Genomic DNA, 20,575 nt, shown 5'->3' with positions numbered 1-20,575 from the left:
ATATACTTCATTTCTTCATGCTAATTTTTAATCTACTGTAACAATTTTTTATTCTATGAGAACAGTTTCAACTAATGATCCTCCAACCTTCTCTTGGCACCACTACTGTGGCTATAAGTTGAGTGGAATTTCGCATGCAGCCAGAGGTCTCCCACCAATCTTTTGGTTCTGGATGCCTACACAGAGAAAACTGGTTGGAATATCTCATTTAGCAACAATATCTCAATTTAGCAACTGTGCACCTGATGGGATGCCTTATGCTCCTAATGTGCTGGAAGTTGGTGCACACTGACCATTTGTGTCTTTTACTTCCTGATTTTTGACAGTGTAAAAGGTTTTGAATGTTGGGAAGGCTCGGAATTGAAGCAAAGGGTATAAAAAGTGTTTGGGACCAGTACACAAAGGGATAAAACTCTGTAAGGAAGGAGTCCAGACCTAACTCAGTGAATAACCACTTCAAAGTGGATATTAGGAATAAGCAAAGGGACTAGAAGGAATGGAAAAAAAGATTAATCAAAGAAAACTACATCTTAGAAGTTAGGATGTGTAGGCATAAAGGGAAATTTGCCAGAAGTAAAGCTGTGTTAGGCCTTGCAAAGGAAATTAAAACAAATAGTAAAATGTTCTACAGGCATACAGACCAGGAGATGAAGTAGAGAAGAAGTAGGGGTGATGACAGGGGGAAAGGCAGGACACAAATGAATGCCTAATATATAGTGGAAATGTACATAAAGGAAATGAAGGCACAGAGATAGAAATTTTCACATCCAAATGGAACAAAACATAAAGATGAAAATGGGACAATAATTTCTGACCCAGACACCTAACAGAGCTTGCCTGTCAAGAATGTATCTGGCCGTGTAACAACATTGCTGCAGGAGCAGTGGAACACAATGTGAGAGCAGGAAAAATTGTTTCAGAATCTAATACGGGAAAAATGATTCAAGTCTGATCCCACTAACATACAGGACTTTTGGATAAATTTAGCAGGAAAGAATAATACAAGGCATGATGACAGATAGAAATGGCCTGAAATACAACATGAATTTACTGAAGGTGGATAGTGTTAGACTAACCTGATGACTCTGTAACATAATTAGTTTTCTAAACAGAGAATAGCAGAGAAAAGATAGTAGATCTAATCTATCTATTAACAAATAAATGCAGGCTAGAAATTAGAAGAAAATGTCTAACCTTTGGAGGACTGGCATAGCCTTCTTATGTGCATTGCAAGGGCAAACAAATATGTTATGAGGTAGCACTCAATTCATTTATAAAATGGATCATATTTTCTCATCTTAAAACACCACATATATCTTTCTAAGCATATACTGCTAATATTTTGGGTTGTTGTTTCTTGGTGCTAGACCTCACTGCCATATATTTTACTTCTGTTTGGAGTGCTGTGCTTTCCTTTGACCTCTTATCTGCTTTTTTTAATGTTCTTTTCTGCTGTTCTTAATGAACAATGAGGTAGCGATGCTGTGTGCATGCAGACATTCCTGCAGCCACTGCCTCCCACAGCCAAGGCCGAAAATGGGGGGAACTTTCTGGTTGCTACTGTGGCATTTGGATCAAGCTTCCGAAGGAAGACAACAGCACTCCAGATTTCAGAATTCTATTTTGAGGTGAATAGCTAAGCATTTCTTTTTAATGGGCAGATAATCAGAGCCATATTTCAAAAGCCAGCTTTTACTCTGTGCTTGCAATCTCCTTTCTCTCTGTCCAGTTCCTAGCAGAAGGCTCTCTGTATCCCCACTCCAGCTACTCAGGCTGAATCAAGGGCAAACAAATCTTATGCTTCAGTGATCAGATGCAAGTCAATCCCCATGACATTTTATCTTATGTAATTGAGTAGATAAATGGAGGAGGTGAAATACTGCCGTCCTTGGAAGCTCGAACAATTGGCTTTTGCCAAAAGTAGGATTAATGGACCATTAAATGCATTTTGCCATGGCAAATACCACCATCCTTGAGCAGCTGGGACACTTGGCTGCTAGAACAGTTCTGCAGGAAAGTTTCTAAATAACTAATCAGCAAAGCGACTGGGTTAGCTCTGTCACTGCTAGAGACACTTTTTCTGCATGGGAATTGAGGGACCTCCGGAAAAATGGACCACATTATTGCCTTTATCCTGTAGCAGAAGATTTTCAGGCTTCAAGGCTGTGAAAGTCACAGTTTCTAAAGTGTTTTAAACAGTGGAACAGGATTTGTTTGGCCAGTGAACTGGGAGTTTCCTGAATTTTGGCAATAGATGTGATTCTGACAGCCTCTCTGTAGGTGGTGCTACAAGGCAATGAGATGTGAGTAAGAATTGTCTAAGCTATTTTTGAAATTAAGTCCCTTGGTTTCTTACCAGCTCCTGGCATTTGAACTTTCTTAAAAGAAAATTAGACATAGTTGCCCATAATTTCTTTGTTTTGCTGAGCTATAATCTAAATGCACCCAGTGGAAATACAGAGAACTGTTATTTTCTCTGGGTTCAAACTGTTCACATTATGTATTTTTCCTGGAAATACCATTGAAGAAAACGTCTTTTCATATTGATCTAACTTTACTGCAAATTTAACAACAGAATGTTGAATATAATGAATTAGAGAAGAACATCTGAGAAAAAAATAATTTGTTGGCTACACAGAGACCCAAGTAATGGATGTTTACATTATAAGGAGAAAGAAATTCATGTCTCTAAGTGCTCTACACTGAAAGGTTCCCTTGAGTTCATCTGCTCTTCTGCATGCACAAAAACAGTAGAATGGATTGTGCAAATGTATCAGTGCTCCTTCCCACTGAAATGCAATCAACTCTGTGGACCCAAGTCTTATTTAAAGCTGGGGTAGGCAGTGAAGACTACTGTGTCTGCTCGGAGGGGTGGGAGGAATTTTTAAATCAAAATTCAACTGCAAAAACTGCTGCTTGCGGGCAGAGATGTGTCACGTACATAATAAGACAGACAACCTTGTGCAAAGGCAGATGTGAGAGTTACGGTCTATGAGCTCCTACCCTGGTCTTGTGACAGGCTAATAATGCCTGTGGTACTTATACAATGGAACAACTCTGTCATCTAATATTGTGCAAAATTCCTTTCCTCAACTGGGGACTATATTGAATCTTCTGTGTCACCACAGTGTCAGGTCACCTCTGTAGTAAAGATAAAAGATTGCTCATTGTAGGCTTTTGTATCTTTGCTTATCCTAGTTACCTCTCCAGTTAGGAGAAGATGAAGATACTGGGTTTAAACTGATGTATCGAATGTCAAGGTTAATCACCGGTCCCTTTCTTGTATGAAATATATTCAAAAATTTTAGATCAAGATGGGAAGCCTAGCTGTTCTGGATGTACAGTTTAGCTAAGCAAAAGCTTTGGGGCTGGATGCATAATAGTGATTGGATGTCCGTCTGCAGAAATAGCAGTGTGAATGTAAGGTGTTCCTGCCCCTAGCTGTTTGCTAACTGTGACAGTAGCAATGATGTTACCCTGCAATTTAGATGGTACAGTATGCTCTGTGAGTGCCTCTCACGTGCTTTATTGCAAGTCAGTTGGTTTAGTTATTCCTATAGCAGCTTTCCTTGAGAGGTCAGGGTGCCAGAGGTGACAAGCTGGAGTGCTGCAGGAGTTTACCTGAGGCAGTCTGCAAATCCAGACTCAGGGGTCTGACAGTACCAAGTCTGGAGTAAGAGAGGAGGGAAATGTACTATTTCCACATTTTGGCAGAGTCCCATAGTGCTTCAAGTACATGCATACATAAAGAGATAATAATCAAAATAAGGAGACTAGGGAAGTATTATTATTCATATTATGGAGATGAGGAACCAGCCTATGAAGAGATTCAGTGAGCAGTTCCCCTGCACATATGCTTTAATGTAAGAGCTGGCAGCAAAACATAGGATTCATCACCGCTACCATTTTACAGATGGAAAAACCAAGTCACAAACAATACTGGCTTGCTCAAGGTTGCACAGGGCATTTATAGCAAATCCAAGACCCAAATCTGGAGCTGCGGTGTCCTGGTCAGTGCCTTTCCCAAGGGAATCACTGATAAGGAGATTGATGCCAATATCTTCCCTAAGAGCAGCAGAATTTCAGAGAGAGAAGGGAGACTGTTCCAGAAAAAGACGTCTGTGATTGTGTTAGAAAGAGAAGCTTGGACTTCAGTATTGCCAGCAACTCATACCTATGTTCTTGTTATCCTAATTAGTGGCAATGTTCCACTTCCCGGAGGTTTTATCTCTTTAAATTAGGCAGTGTTTTTTTTAGCTAATAAAATTAGGGAAGGCAATTCAGAAAGATGTATTACAGTAGACCATGATCTGACATTCATTCCAGCAATAACAACTGTTATCAAAGAAAGATCTTTTTCATAAATGTAGGAAATAAGTCAGGCTAATAAAGACATGAATAGTTTTTGCACATTAAAATATAAAAATAATCAGTGAAATACTGAATAAAAATCTAGTCAGAAAGTCTGCATAATGAGTATTATCTTGCACAGAAGTAGTCTGTCTCTGCTTCGTAATGAAGAGCATTTAGCCATAAATCATTCTGGAACAAGAGGGAAAGAAGGAATGACCCTGATAATTTCAATGCCATTTGGGAGCAGCAGAGGGCACGTAAGAGCAATTTCCTAGTTAACAAATCTTCACTTTTTTTTTTTTTTTTTTTTTTTTTTTTTGCCTAGATCTTCCTGCAGAATCAGAAACTGTAAATACTGATTTATTTATTTATTTATTTACTTATTTATTTAATGAACTGGTGCCAAGTGGCTAGCAATTGGGTATCCTTTAAAGAAGGAAAAGTAGATAGCCAGACTGGTTTTCTGACCCTAGGATTGCTGCCTGCAGCTGACATGTTATGCCAAGATACTGCCTTACATGGTGTTTATTGCTATTCTCAGAGGTACTTAGAAATGGGAAATGCTAGAATCTGAGATAAGTACAAAATGATGTAAGAGTGCAAGGAAGGAAACTAGACCAAGCAAAAAAAAAAATGTTTATTAGACAAAGTGGAGCAAGGTTGGGGTGGTAGTGTAAGAACTGCAGCTGAGAATGGCTACAGGGAGATGATGAAATCCCCTTTCTGCCTTAAATAGCATCATAGTAAAAAAGAAGGGCAAGTCATACACCTGAAATAAAATTAAAAATAAAAAAGGACAGAAGAACAGCAGCTCCAAAAAAGAAACTGCTCCGTTTGTTTCTCTTTTCTTCCCGTTGCTCAGAAAAATGAATCAGTGTGTCTCTAGAAATGGTTTCACCCCAGCATCTGTGAATTTCCCCTCCATGGAGCAAGGCCTCATGGGGAAGCAAGCCTTACTGTCCCTAGTTTATACATGAAGAAACTGAGGCAGAGGAGTGTGATGCTGCTTGGACAATCAGTTTTTCCCCAAGCTATCCTTGCTTGATCCCTTCGAAGATGTGGATGTCCGACCTTGGATGACTCAGGCAGCCCAGACTCAGCTTATTTACCTCCCACTGATGTCCTTCTGCCCGGCGATTCCCAGTGCCTGGCTTTAGGCCAGGACCCTTCAGCTGTTGCTTGTGGCCTCCAGCTGGTCTGCAGCGGTCGTGAGCATCCCCCTCATCGGTTGCACCCTGAGCTCCTCACTCGCCCCCGCTGCTGAGTGAAGATCAGCCAGCAGCGAGGGATGAGAGCGGTGCTCGGTGTGGGTGGGGGATTATTTTGATCTCCCTCCTTGGTGCTGCCATGTGTAGGCTGGGTTAGGAGACTCTGTGATCTTCAGGCTATACGGCCCCACCTCTGTCCACTGCTGTCCTTGTTGCATCTCAGCTGGCGGGTTAACCTGACATGGCTACCCCCTTTTTGGGATTGCCTGCTTTATCTTCTTGTTACTGTCCCCCACTTCAAATCAGTAGAAGAGGCCACTGAAAGCATTCAGCCAGCAGGAAATGCTGAGTATGAAGACTGTGGTGGGATTTAGGATGCCTGAATCTGGCTTATTCTTGCATGTCACAGACTGAGCGGTGTTTGGTAGCAGGGCCTAGGTAACGGTCCAAGTGCTGCCCTACTTTCACTGCAGCCTAGCTGTGGACGATGGTGGGCTGGGAGAGGTTAATGGGACATACTTTGGCTCCGTGTGTTTTCTTGAGGTATTCAGTCTAAGTAGGCTCAGCAGCTTTGCCTATCCCCATCTCGGTTTCCTGACCAAAGATGAGGTGCGAGGAACTGAACCACATTCCCTGGGAAGAGCTGATAGAGCCTCCCCTGCCTTTCCCCCTCCTCTGGTGCTTCAAAACCAAAGCAGCTGCAAACTTCTTGTGGCTGGAGATGTGCTGAGTGGCCTGGCAGGAGTTCAGGGAGAGGTAAAGGAATCCCACCCAGCAGTAGCAAGGGCTCTGCGCCACCACCAGCCCTTGTGTGCCCTAAATCCTGACTTCCTGGTAACTGCTATCTCCATAAATACCAGTCAGCCAGCAGGAGAGGGGACTTGCATCACTGGACTGCGTTGTATCGTGTGAAATATGAGGTGACACACAATACACTGGCATTAGGCACAGGAGTTGTCTGCTGATGTGGTGACACACTCGAGGCAAAGCTGGAAAATTTGATCCCTTCCTGCCCGCGGTCTCCCAGGCTCTGTGGTAAGGCACGCTTGACTTGCTTTGCTTGGGGATGTCGAGGGAAATGGGAAAATGAAGCACATGGGCCAGAACCATCTGCAGTTCACGAACTCAGATGTGTCAGGTTGGCAAGTGCCCGCAAGGCTGCTCAGTCTGCTGCAATCAGCCCCTGTCACAGCGGGAGAACCTGGGCTAAGCACAGCATGGCCAACTGTGTCCCTGGTGAAGCTCAAGGGAGGTGAAGAATGCTGAGCTGCTTTTGGCAGAGTTGTATCGGCGATGACTTTGGCCAGTAGTCAGTCTTGGCTCCAGATCCAGCTCAAAATGCCTCCCTGCTGCACTGAGTGCCTCGTACCCCTTTCTGCTCCCCGCAGGACCAGCCGCCTGCCTGCTTTCCTATTGAATCAAGGACAGAGCTGGTGTTTGATTCTTCTAAACGTGTGGTCCAAGCACTACAGAGACCTGCAAACATCTTTCTGTACTCCCCTGCCTGCCTTTGCTTCTCCACCTTTCTCTCATTTCAGATTCCAGATAATATCTCTCCTTTTAAGCAAGACAGCAGCTGTGTTACTAAGGTCGAAGCCCAGGATGTAGAGGATTCCCCCTCTCCTGCAGCTCTGCTCTTAGCTTCTTTCTGTTTTCATGGCTCCAGCTCCAGAATGATGCTGTGTATACCGTGACTGTGAGACCAAATCAGTGCAGTGAGAGCCAACGATTTTAGACCCATAATTACATACCCAGCCTGCACACTGTGTGACAGCGGAGCAAGCACACGAGGGTAGAGCACACTGAAACGGCTGCTGAGTCAATGGGCAATATCCCTCCTGAGGGGACCATGCCAGGACCTGCACCTTGGTTTGGTGCCCCATGCAGCTCAGAGCAGTCATGCAAACACCCGTCCCCCTTCAAGTGCCACTCATGACGGTGTCTCTGTTCCTGATTTATCCAGGAGCTAGGCAATTTTCTTCAGGTTCCCATGTGGATTTTGTAAAAGCAATTTCAAAAAAAGCCCAACAAAGGCACACAATTAATATTAATTTCTGTCAGTTCTAGCACAAGACTTGAACAGGGAAATGAGAATTTCTGACAAGCCTGTGATGTTCCCTGGGGTGGGTATGTATACACACATGCATCTAGAAGGGTTTCTGGTTGTTTGTCTAACAGAAGTGTCTTGAAACAGATCTGTTTGCTCTGAAGAGCAACGGATTAATGAATAATGTGCAATTAAAGCCCACACAGGGGGCAGAAAGTAAGAATAGCTCCAGATCTGCTCCTTTTCCAGGGCTTCTTTCGTGTGCACTTGAAGAGGTACTTATTTAAAATAATACCTTTCTTTCTATTCTCTGGGAAAGATTTTTCAATGGGGTTTGTAAAGGCAGCTACAAAATAACGCTCCCCTAACGCAGGTGGTGGCCACTTGCGAGGTTGATGGGCACCTGCCTGGTGGGGGTACGGAAAGGCTTGGGGTTCACGTATATGGCCAGCCTCTTGGAGGGAAAAGTCAGTCTCATGGGGGAGTGTTTGCCTGGGCCAACCTGTCAGCCTGCACGACGATCTGCTCCAGCACACATTTCCTCTGTGACCACGAGGGAGCTGTTTGGGATGCTGATGGACGAACTGTGCCAAATCTCCCCGGGGTGGTGAAGGTGTAAACCTCTGTGTTTAAGCGGAGGGAGGCACAAATGTCTGCCAGTTCCTCGACCTCTGTAATTCCCAGTTGGCTGCAGTACCTTATGCCGGTGATTTAATTTACTGCAATGAACACAGCCACAGTGGCTTCCAGCTGTGATTTCTGCGATAGCTGCTGGGCTCTGACAGTAGCTTCCATGGGAGAAGCAGTGACCAGCCCCTGTGCCACCACCTCAGGCTGCCGTGATGGAGCCTCACAGCACCTTTCCCACTCTGCAGGGCCCCTACACTGTATAACCTGGGTCCCCAAGAGAAAGGAAGTCCACAAGAGAAAGGGGAAAAACATTGTGTCTCTGTGTTGCTTCCCAATCAGCATACACAAATGTGAGCACTTTGGGAATGTTGTGCTTTTGAGTTATAGAATCATAGAATCATAGAATATCCTGAGTTGGAAGGGACCCTTAAGGATCATCAAGTCCAACTCTTGACACCGCACAGGTCTACCCAAAAGTTCAGACCATGTGCCTAAGTTCACAGTCCAATCTCTTCTTAAATTCAGACAGGCTCGGTGCAGTGACCACTTCCCTGGGGAGCCTGTTCCAGTGTGCAACCACCCTCTCTGTGAAGAATCCCCTCCTGACGTCCAGCCTAAATTTCCCCTGCCTCAGCTTAACCCCGTTCCCGCGGGTCCTGTCACTAGTGTTAATGGAGAAAAGGTCTCCTGCCTCTCGACACCCCCTTACGAGGAAGTTGTAGACTGTGATGAGGTCTCCCCTCAGCCTCCTCTTCTCCAGGCTGAACAGGCCCAGTGACCTCAGCCGTTCCTCGTACGTCTTCCCCTCCAGGCCTTTCACCATCTTCGTAGCCCTCCTCTGGACACTTTCCAACAGTTTCATGTCCTTTATTATGTCAGTTTCATTTCATTATGAAATGAAACACTTCCTGAACTTCTCAATGCTACCGGATTGTCAATGATAAGTTGGTGGTAAATGGCCAAAAAGAGTGAAAAAAGAAGCAGGGATCGTCTTATGGAAGAAAAACAAACTTCATGCTGCTGTTGACTGCAGAGAGGGGCAACCTCCATGGAATCTGGAGCCAGGACTTCCAACCCAGCTCATTGGCCAGAAGATGAATGCATGGACATGAGCTTCGTTTCCATTTTGCAAGTGGGAAAACCATGGCACAGGGAGGTTGAAAGATCCCAAGAGGGGGGTGAGGCAAACTTTTGGCTGAGTGCTACAAATAACGTTTCAAGTCTGCACCTCACCTCTAGATCAAGGCCTCTGGATCACTTGAAGAATGTGCTGCAGCATTCAGCGCACGTATTGTTGTCCCTCAAAGGAGCAACAGTGTGCACATCATTAAAAAGAAATATTTTATGCTGATGATTCCCAAATGCCTGCTCTCTATCTATCTGGGTTCTTAAGCAGCACCCATTCTGCACATAATCTCATGCATTTACATCTCACAACGAAGATCAGACCTCCTTGGGCTAAGGAATTGTGCTCTAGGCCCCTGATAAAACCGTTTTATGGAGATGAATAACTTGTGTGGTTTCATGCTTCCTTTCCCTGAAATGCTATTAAATTAACATGAAGTACTTGTGTATTTATTTGAGAGAATTTCCTTCTTGACTCTGCAGGCAGAGAAAATGGGGATGGGAAGGGAGCTGGGACTAAATTATGCAGCTAACTGGCAGTGCCTCAGCGAGAGCCGAGGAGCACGGCATGCCGCCTCATTTTACTCCATTGGTGGTGCCACGAGCTGCAGACTGGGATAAGTTACCTTGTCTGAAGGGTTGAAATACCACATCAAAGCACTACGTGGATCAAAGGTGAAAGCAACAGGCGTTCCTGGCTGGCTCATCTTTCAGACCTTCCTCTCGCTTTAGTTTTCACTTTGAATCTGATAACGCAGCCTGAACACGGCCTTTCATATGCCTTCATTCCTCAAGGCACAGGTGGGATGGAGCGTGTATTTCCTTGTCAGCAGGCTACATGGGGCACAGGATTTCCAGAGCTTAGCTCTCCGGCATCAGAGTGATGGAAAAGATCTATCAGCTTGAACAAGGCAGATGCAACACCGATGGTGTGGATGCATCAGAGCAGGGGCTCTCCTGCCCCAGGTACAGAACAGCAATGAAAATCTAAACTGCTGCTCAATGGCTAAGTATCGGTATTAATTGGTAACATGTAGTGCTCAGGGCCCTCCAGGGAATCAAACCCATGATTTAAGACTTTATACAAAGACACCCTAAGGATTGTATGAGGCTTGGAGATAACACATTGAAACATACAGGGTAGAACTGGGAGGAGGCCACATCTACTGGCACATCCCTCCCCATGGCCATTGGAAGCGCATTGAAACTGTTTATGCTAAGTGAAGTAAATATAAAAGTAACTGACCTCAGAGACTCTGAAAGGAGACTTTCACCCCACAGGTGTGTGGCTTCCATCAACCAAGAAAGGGTAGGAATTAGATGTTGCTCAGTGCTATGAAAATCTGGATATTAACTCATCTGCACTGTTGGTTCCTCCTGTAGTGCTGCTTGTCAGGAAGGATCAGAGTCATCACAGCACGAAGGAAAGGACTCATGACAGGAAAAATCTTGATTCTGACATTTTACATCCTTCATCCTCTTTCATTTATGTCAGAAAACTTTTACTGAATCTGTAGTGGCTCTCTCTGGGTGGAAGTCTCCATCTGATAGATGTTCTCAGCTGTGCATCCATTACTGCACTTTGGTGTCTGAATCAATATATGTGCTTAAGTGAGATTTGTGCAGGTGTTGTGTTCTGGGCTCAGAGCTCTGTACTAGTACTTAGGACCCTACTGAGGTTCTTTTGAAACTGAGACCCTCCTAGATCTGGGGGTTCACATAATATGAAATATTACCCTATGTTCAAGCTGAACTGGATTCTTTTATGTCAAGGTTGATCTCCAAGGTTTATAGTGCCATTCAAGCTGACAGTAAGATGAACAGGGCAATTGTCTAGCTCCTTTCCATACTCAGATCTCCAAAAAGAAAACACTGTGACTCATTAGCCAGAAAAGCTGTGTTTTCTTCAGCAGGAAGCTTTGTAGATTCTCTGATCCCTGATCTCCTTACACTCTTCCATCCCACTATTCTGGAAAAACTCCCACGAAAAGACAGACAGATATTTTAATCAAGAAATGGTCCTTACTTCCATTAGCAACAGCTGTTTTCCTTTTAATTTAATTCTACATTCTGGATTCTGTTTATGAAAGCTGCCATTAATTATGTTTTTCATCAGTCAATGTTCAGAGATGGCTAATGGCCCAGCACACCTAATTAGTCCTTCATGTATGATAATGTTTCAGCAAGTCTATAGTTAGTGTGTAGGGCTGATATCCGCTGCGCAGTGGAGTTGCGACTGGGGCTGTGCAAACTCCCCTGGTGTGTGTCAGATCGCGTTACAGCTGCCTTCCACCGCTGCTTCCAACATGTGGCTAGCTGTGGGCTGCAGTTACCGGGACGTGATGATAACAGCCAGTGCCAAAACTGGCGTCTGATGTCACTCAGAGCATGCTAACAAAGGGGTGAAGGATTCAAGCTGCCTTTGGAAGCTCTTTGAAGACAGGGTGTGCAGAGAGTGCAATTACAGCTACTCTTATTTCTGTTTCAAATGATGTCCTAGTAAGTGCTAGTGATGGCTAAATGCACTGTGCTAGAGGTGCTTTTCTTCAGCTTCTTCTGGGCTTAAACCTTCTGGACATCCATGCTTGGGTATTCTCAGCTGACCCATACCTCTTAAGTCAGGTCTCAAGTCACACAAGCTGCTGAGGCAAAGCTGACTACTTGTGATGCAAAGTGTGTTGCAGTCCTTAATATCCAGACTGTTCGCACACTGGCACGACCTAGTCTTGGCAACCTAGTGAAACCTCTGGGCTTAGGCGAGTCTTTGGCTAGGTGTAACAAAAAGCTTGACTCAACTGTCCAGAAACTGTGTACACAACAAACAGCTCATCTTTGTTCAACAAGATGCATGAGCAGGTCGATTGAATTCATTGCATGCCTTAGAGGTGGAGTTGGAGTTTGAACATCAGACTCAGCTGGAACTTTGCCTTCATTCTGAAGGTGTTTGCAGCTGCAGAGAATAGCAGTAGTTATCGTATCGGCAGGTAGCCTCAGGCAAGAAACGTTTCAAATGCTTCAGTACACAGATAGCTTTGAAAAATATCCTCATCTGTCACAACTGTGTATTAAAATCACATCGGTGTGTGTGCACAGAGCTGGCTCTGTTCCCTTGCCCAGGCTGTCACCTGCAGAGTTCACGGCATTGTGGAAAATTACATTCACAGAGTTCTGTTTTGTTTATCTTGGTGGAAAAGTGGCAAATGACCAGCTCAGGATTTGTAGTCATGTACTGCATAAAACAGTCAGTCACCTTCAGCCCCTCCTACACCTGAAGCAGCTCGGTGCTCACGATCATTCTTTGCTCACTTTGGTTTTGGTGTGAGCCCCAGGGGAGGCTGCAGGAAAGCAAAACTGATCTAGCAATGTTCACTCTGTATAATCTTAGCAGCATACCTCAGTGAAATCGCTATCTTTGAATAATGAGAGGCCCTAATATTCTGCATGACTCTGGAGGTACTTCTCTGTCCTGTAGAATTACATCAGACTTATGCAGAGGTTCTTCAGTGCGTATTCAGTTGGCCGACTTCTGACTGTGTGACCTCACTGAGCTTAAAACTTTTTGACTTCAAGAGGAATGAATCTGCCATGCTGCTAAACAGACAGAGGATTTTTCAAAAGGCATCTACTTGCAAAGCAAATGAAATTTTCTTTGATTTTCATGGCCTGTTGAGGAATGAGAGCAGCACTGAAAGGAATCATGCAGGGCTGGCTCAAAACAGTTTAAAGGAAGATACAAGGGCACCCAAAGAGTTGTCATTTGAGAAGAGAAAGAAAAAAAGGCAGGTGACCTGTTAAAGAATATGTCCTATTCCCCAAACCTACAGCTCTCCTGCTCCAAAGGTGTATGATTTGCAGACAAAATAGATACAGAATAACCCTGTATTTAGAATGACACTAACTTAACACATTTTTGGATAGAGGAAGCAAAGTAGTGTCCTACTGCAGTTCATTGTTCAGTAACCTCTTTGATTACCTCAACCTTGAGCTCTCCTCTGAAATGCCTCAGCTGGAAAGTGCCAGATTTACGGAGTGCTGCAATGGTGATACAAGAAATGTACTAGCAGGGTGTTATGGTCCTGCTGTCAAGTCTCTCACTGGAAACCCAGGGTAATTCCAGTGCAGCTGATGGGTTACTGTCATCTAAGTGAAGCAGCGTTCATCTCTTGGACCTCACCTTTTGGCCTCTTCTATTGGCAAATGAACCTGATGTAATATTGCAAAAACACGTCCTTTGAGTGAAAGTGATAAGAAAGACAAATGTTTGACTTTAGCCAGAGAATTTAAAACTCAGAATCCTTTGAAGATGGCCGAGCTCTGTGCTGTGTTAGTTGTCCATATCTATCTAAGAAAACACTCATTTCATCACGGCTGATGACATAAATTCAGACTTGTGAGCAAATGGCTAGATTGAGTTAAATCACCTCTCTATCTGCTAATGGCATTTTTGCCTTTACTTGACGATGAAGGTTATCTCGCTGTTTGGAAATTATAACCTACAACTGTTGGGCAGCATTATCTGGAGACTTGGGTGAGATAATTTGTATGAAAAATCCAGGGAATCTGAAGCTTATTGGCTTCCATTCACAGGAGGCTCAAGTGCTTCAAGACTCCCGCCGCCTTCACAGACCATGTGCCTCCTGCTACACAGAGGAGAAAGAATAGCAGCTGGCAGATGATGGATAGCACTGCCGCAGTCCACTGTAGGGTTAGGAGTGACATCACTGATAGAAAGGGGAGCAGCTTGAGCTGTTTATAAAACTGCAGTTGGGAAGTTTGCCCCGGACTGCATTAGCCTCTCTTCGCTGCCTACCCTGCTTTTCCCCACTCAAATTCCAAGCCCCTTCAAGGGAAACAAACATCTGCAGAGACACAGTGCTAATTGTTGTACTTAGTGCTGCTGTTTACATTTTTGGTGCAGGCAAGTCAAAGCACGTCAAGGCTATCCCAATGGCTAAAACAAGGCAGAAATCTTGTTCTGGCTGAAATAATAAGGGGCTGGATTCTGATCTCGTGTACCAAGGCGTTCTGTGTTGGCCCCAGAGGGTGGAAATCAGGATCAGGAGTCCCAGAGGGTGTAAACGAAGTAGCAGAGAGGCTTGTAAGAGGGTCAATGTGATAGAGCCACCGGGGAAATATTACAAGGTTAATGCAGTTTTCCATTATCTGAAACAGTTGGGGATTACATAGTATTTGTAAGCTTAGAAAGGCAGGCTTCCCTGGGTCCTGGTCCCTTCAAAATCCAGCCTAATGGCTCCTTATCAGGAATGATGAATCACTCTGGTGCCTGCTCTTTAGTACCTAATTTCCACTTTTCTTGAGTCTGCTTAGAGTCCTTTTTAATTTTAACATGTATGGCCATCTCTGAGCCAAGCGTGCTTAGAGTCATTCTGGTAATTACTGTACTCACCAGGTCCCTTTAGGATGCAGTTTCAATGGGGTGTGACTTTCACAATATTTTTTTTTTTCTTGTTGTTGCTTGAGCCACTCCAGGAAGGAGCTGTTAAACACGAGTCTCAGCAGGATCCATCATGACTGAGGACAGAACAGAATGTAATGAAACAGGGTGAATACGTGTCTCACCAAGCAGGATATGTTCTCCTAGTTATATGGTTGATATAGCTTTGGCTGAGGTTCAAAAAGGTGTTCAGCTTTCATCTCTCTGTCTTCCTTCCTCCACTCCCCTAAATATTAATGGCTGCACTCATACCTCCCGTGTTCGTGGCCTACTTTAATTGTTTACAGACTTTTTTAATAAAAGATTTGACCTTTTGCCTTTGCAGTTACACAAGCTTCTCTCTGTCTTCGTGCTGATGCCCCCTCCATCACAGCTTGTCCTCAGCTTCCCTGCACCCCAGCTGCCTCAGTCCGCTGCAAAGCAAAGGAGCAGACACTAAATCATCGCAGTCAGGAATATTTTGGTGGAGTTTTCCTGTTGGAGGGAAGGAGGGATGGCATGATACCATGCTCTGGTCAGGTTGTGACCCCAATGGGGGTCACACGTGTGGGCAGCAATGTGTCAGTGTCACTGGTGTTCTCACCCTGCAGTTTGGGAGCCAGGTCCTTTGGTGACTGGTGCTTCTGGCACCTTGGGTTGCTGTTTGAAATCACATTTGCTCCGTTTTTCTCCTTTCTGTCTGGGTGAATGCTGAAAGGCTGTGTGGGAAGTGAAGTTCACACAGGAAGCCTGTGGCAGTGTGGGGAACTGAACTCAGATCTCGAGTCCCCACCTGGTCCGTTAACCACAAAGCCAGTTCCCCTCATTAATTGAACACAAAGAGAGCAGTCTTTCTCATGTTATTTACGTGCTGGGAGAGCAGAGGCAGCTCTGTGAGAATGACATGGCAACGGGAAGCTAGCTGGATCGTGACGTGCCAGGTCACACTGGGATGGAGGTTTTGGGAGGGTCGGGGTGTGCTTGTTAAATCCTGAGCATCTCCGCAAGTGCAGCCTAGCCAGCGAGTTGTAAGGAAATGACACGGCATCCAGAGCGTGCTATAAACAGATGTATGTCCATGCCAGGAGGAAAGGGAGGACGTGTATCCCCTTTGATGCTGACTCCCTCCCGGCACTGGAGGGTCCTTTCATGGAATTCTATTGTCTCAAGACAGATTTCACATGAATCACAGCAGATGGGAGTAAAGGAAGAGGAAAATCAATCACACTGTTCTGCTTTGGTCGGCTCGCCTTGTTATGTTTCTGCATCAGCCAATTTCTGATCATGAAATTCTCCTTTATCATACTATTGGCTGTGTTTGCTGTGCAAAATTGTGATATTTGAATTAGGGCCTGTGTTTATGAAAAGAGACAAGAATGATTAATATTAATGTCAGCATGAATTAAACCAGTATTTTTAATCCTATGGCAATTAATTAAAGCAGGGTAGTGACAAATAAGACCAGAAATTCCCAATTAGGCACAGGCGACTGGAGAAAAGAAAAATCTGACCTCTAAAGAGGTCTGGATCAGACCCTTTAGAAAGAAGAGCTTTTCTGCTTTAAATGGTTATTAATTTAACTGCTATCAGAACAGGAATTTACTACAGTGTCTCTGGCCAGCCTGTCTTCTCCTTCTGAAGAGACTGGGTTCCCATCCTCTCCAGAAGTGCCTGTGTGTATATTCAATACCATTGTAAAAAGTTGTGAATGGAAAAGCGTTTATTAAGTATAACCTCATTAATGGCTGGGAAGGGCTGTGCTGGTGGTGAGATATAATGTTTATTTTCCTTCTGGCTGCAGCATGCCTAGGGATAACCTCAGTGTGCCGGGATGAACTGGCTGATGCCCTTGCTTCCACAAGGGACCTATCAACAGGGTGAATTAATTTTATGAGCAGCATCTGCTCATTTCAGACAGGACTTTTATTTATTTCCCTCCCCTTAGTCCCCTTCACCCCACCAGCTCAGCCCTGAGGGCTGGTACCTTTGCAAGGCAGGAGGGCAGGGGAGCTGCTGGAGCTGGCTGGCTGTGGTGAGGAGGGCTGGGGCTGGAATGTGGCTACTGGAAGCCACGGCAGGAGCACGCTGGCAAGCAGCGAGCACGGGGCCCCGCGGCTGCGGTGCAGGGGAAGTCTGCTGGCAGGGCGGCACCACCTGGCAAGGAGCAGGCCCTGGGATTAGTCCTTGAGTACTAACTGTACCCACAAAGTATTCAGGAAAATAAAAGGAAACCATGCTTACGTTTGGGCTTTAATGGCTGGCTTTTTGCATCTCTCTTTCTTATTCTTGGTCATGAAACCAGCCAGTCTGCTTAGCGATTCGGATCTGAGTTCTTTAACCTGAAGGCATTCTGTGTGGTGTAACGTCTCCCAGCCTAAGAGCAAGTCAAGCATCAGCGCATCAGTGCTCTTCATTTTCCTGGCTGTTAATTCTGGTTTACCAAAATGAAGAACAGACACTGAACAAGAAAAAGGAATAGGGGAACAACAGCAAAAATGACAAATGGAATGGACACATGGGTTGAAACATCCCATTTCTTGAAAAACTGATTTTGAGGTATCTGTCAAAGCAATCCCTGCATTTCTTATGATTATTATATCACATGGCCTTGGCGTGGTTTTCTGGTATTTCGTGAGGACCACCCAGAAGTGGACCAGGTTTGGTTATTGGATTTACTAAACAGAACAAGAAACACAGAGCTCCTGCCTGCTATTCAAAAATAATATCGCAAGGGAAGCAAACCACAGGGAGACCACAGGGAGGTGAAGCCCATTTTCCACTTGCTGAGGGAACTGCCCTCGCTTGCTGCAGAATGCAGTCTCCATATGCTGGGAATGATTCCCAAAAGCACTCCATCCTTGCCGACTCTGCTTCCTTTCAGAAGCTGCATCCACTGGGATGTAGGGTAAGGAAGTGGCTCTGAACAGGATACTCTGGGGTGTTTTCTCTGTGCAGTGAGGTGGAGAGAACAGCCTGTAAGAGAAAACACCAAATGGTGTTGGACTAGAACAGAGAAAGCCTGTTCCTCCCTTTCAGTGTGTCTCAGATTTTGGATCTTGGACCACCCGATGGCTCGAGAGAGCTTTCTGGGGCTTTGCACACCACAGAAAGTGCTGCTTCTGTGCCATGAATAGCTCTGTGCTCACTCCCCTGTTGGTCCACTGCTCCCTCCTGCCTCTCCCAGCAGGATGAGGAAGAGAAAGGTGGAGAGAGAGGAGAGAACTTCTCCCTCCCTAAGAAGCCATTGAAATGCATGCAGAAACTAGGGCAAGAAACGGATAAGAAATCTGCAGTTACTGGAAATTTAGGAAAGGCGGGCTTCTTTTCGTGATCTGCAGGGAGATACGATATGATAAAGGTAGACAGCTATGAAGTAAATATGGCAGAGACAGAGATAATTCTCCACACCTAGGCCCTGAGGGTGTTTGGGTCTGAAGACACAGACAATCACATAGATTGTGTAGTGCGTGTGAAGGGCAAGGTTTTGCCTAGCAGAGAATATAGTTGACTTTTGTGGGTCTTTTCCACAAGAGTAGTAGACACCAGCTGAATAAAACGGTGCATGTGCTAATGGAGGTGTAATACTGCTATACCCCTGCTGTGTGCTGTGGTTCAGTGGCAGAAACAGAAGATGTAACCAACAGGCCAGAATCTTTCAGGTCTTGACCACTGCACGTAATGATCTCGAAGACTCTTGGAAAAAGACACATGACATTTTGCAATATCAGAAATCCCTGCTTACACTGTTGTAAGATTCTGGTATGGATGGGAAGAAAGAAGGCACTGGAGACCTTCAGCTCTCTATACATTGACTAAGTGACTGTTCTTTTCAGTTTATCAGTGCCTAAGGGGTTAATGAGAAAAGTTCCCTCTGGGGACCTTTCACTTCCCTAACGTGTTTGTTGATTTCTTGTCCTCCTAGGCACAATTTTTGTTTGGGAATGAAATGTGCTTACTCACTCCTATGCATTTATTACATAGACATCGTGTTTGGGTACATCATCCATCAGTGGGAATGTCACATTGTGTAAAAGCTCCGTATCCAGAGTGACAACTGAGTTAGTGCTTGTGTTGGGGAGCAGCCCTCTTGCCAAGTTTCTGCAGCTGGACATTTTTAAACAAAACTCATTTACAAATAGATCCGTGAGCAAAAGAATCTGCAGTCGCATGCTGTTCTTGTAGACGCTGCCAGCTCCTGTGGGCCACCGGCTGCCCCACGGGGCACTCCTGGACGAGCCGGTGGATCTTGGCCAGTGGAAGTCCACAGAAGGGATTGTGATCAGCAGCTCTTCTCAGCTGATCGGGTTTTGAATTCTCCTGCAGAATGACTCATTGGCCTCAGTTCTGCTAAATAGATTCAAAAGGTGCCGTTGCTAATTCTGCTGCTGAGCACTGGGCTGAGGATTAAATGGCACAAGAACACGTAACTGCCATTTCTCTTGGACGGAGCTCAGGTTGGAGGAGTGATCTTTGGTATATGGCAGTGATGGCATGCTTACTAAGGCATATTCATTTCTCAGCATGTTATTTGCAACTTCTGCCTTTAGTCTATTGTACAGACGTCTATTTTTTTAATGATGGTTTGGAGTTTTCATGGCAACAGCTGTGGAAGTCAATGGCAGTCATACAAGTCAAACTTCAAGCAACACTTCGCAAAGTAGGCAGCAATCTATCTCAGTGCACCACATCATTAATTAGAGGAGACAGACTAGGCAGTTTGGAAAATGTGATCTCTACTGTTCAATTTCTAAAAGGATTCTGAAACGAACATTGGAATTCTGTATATTTTCTAGCCATGGAAGAAAATACAGCTAGAAAAATTAGGTCATATATCGATTAATCTCAGAATTGAAAGAAATTATATTAGCTACCAGCTGACTCTGTGACATTTTTTTTTTCTATCTGTAGGCTTATTAACTTAATTTGGTAATAATGGAAGAAGCAGAGAGGGGATTAATACCACAGGAATATTGAAAATCCAAAAATAGTTTCCCAGTAGCTTTGTGCTTAAAAAAAAAAAAAAAAAAAAAAAATGATTTTGATGTTCATCCACCTAATTTTTAAGACGTGCACTGTTTGTGATAGCAATCATTTATTTAACTCATGTATTGAGACATTAACATCTCAGTGTGTCACCAGGCAGTGTTAGCAATGACTGTAGGTACGGTCAGACTGGTGACAATATTTTGGGACTACACTTTTAAAAGCTAGGCTGGTATTTATTTGAAATTTTTGCTTTTATAAGTAAGAGCGAATCCTATTTTCATGAATTTAGAAGCTTAGTTTTCTCCAATTCCACATTTTATCTTTTTTTTTTTTTTTTTGCTATTTCTTTTTCCTCATAAAATTTTGTAACTACTTGAATTCTTACTTGCTTTTTTTTCACCTTTTTTTTTTTTTTTTTTTGGAGGTGGGGGTGGGATATCTAAAGCTAAGAAAATGTTACTTCTGTTTCAACTGAAACTATAATTAATACAAAAATCCAAACTGTGTCTGAAAAATTTTAATTTATTTTTAGTAATTTTAAAAAATGCTTTCCTAAAGTTGTATTTGATCCAACTTCCATTTTTGCTTTGGAAAATTTTTAAGTGAAAAGTTTCCAACCAACCTGATTTGTATTTAAAGAAGCGGTGATCATTGCAGTAGGGTATAATCATCTTTAGTTCCAAGATCTTTGATCACAGCGTGTTCACATCTAAATCTGAGTTGGGATCTAGATCTCTTTTATGCCTTAGGCTATAATTTGTGGTGTTTCTCTGACAAAAGAATTTCTTTCAT

The sequence above is a fragment of the Aythya fuligula genome, chromosome 16 (genome assembly GCF_009819795.1).
Source record: "Aythya fuligula isolate bAytFul2 chromosome 16, bAytFul2.pri, whole genome shotgun sequence".
Taxonomy (NCBI): domain Eukaryota; kingdom Metazoa; phylum Chordata; class Aves; order Anseriformes; family Anatidae; genus Aythya; species Aythya fuligula.
This window is presented reverse-complemented; position numbering follows the sequence as displayed.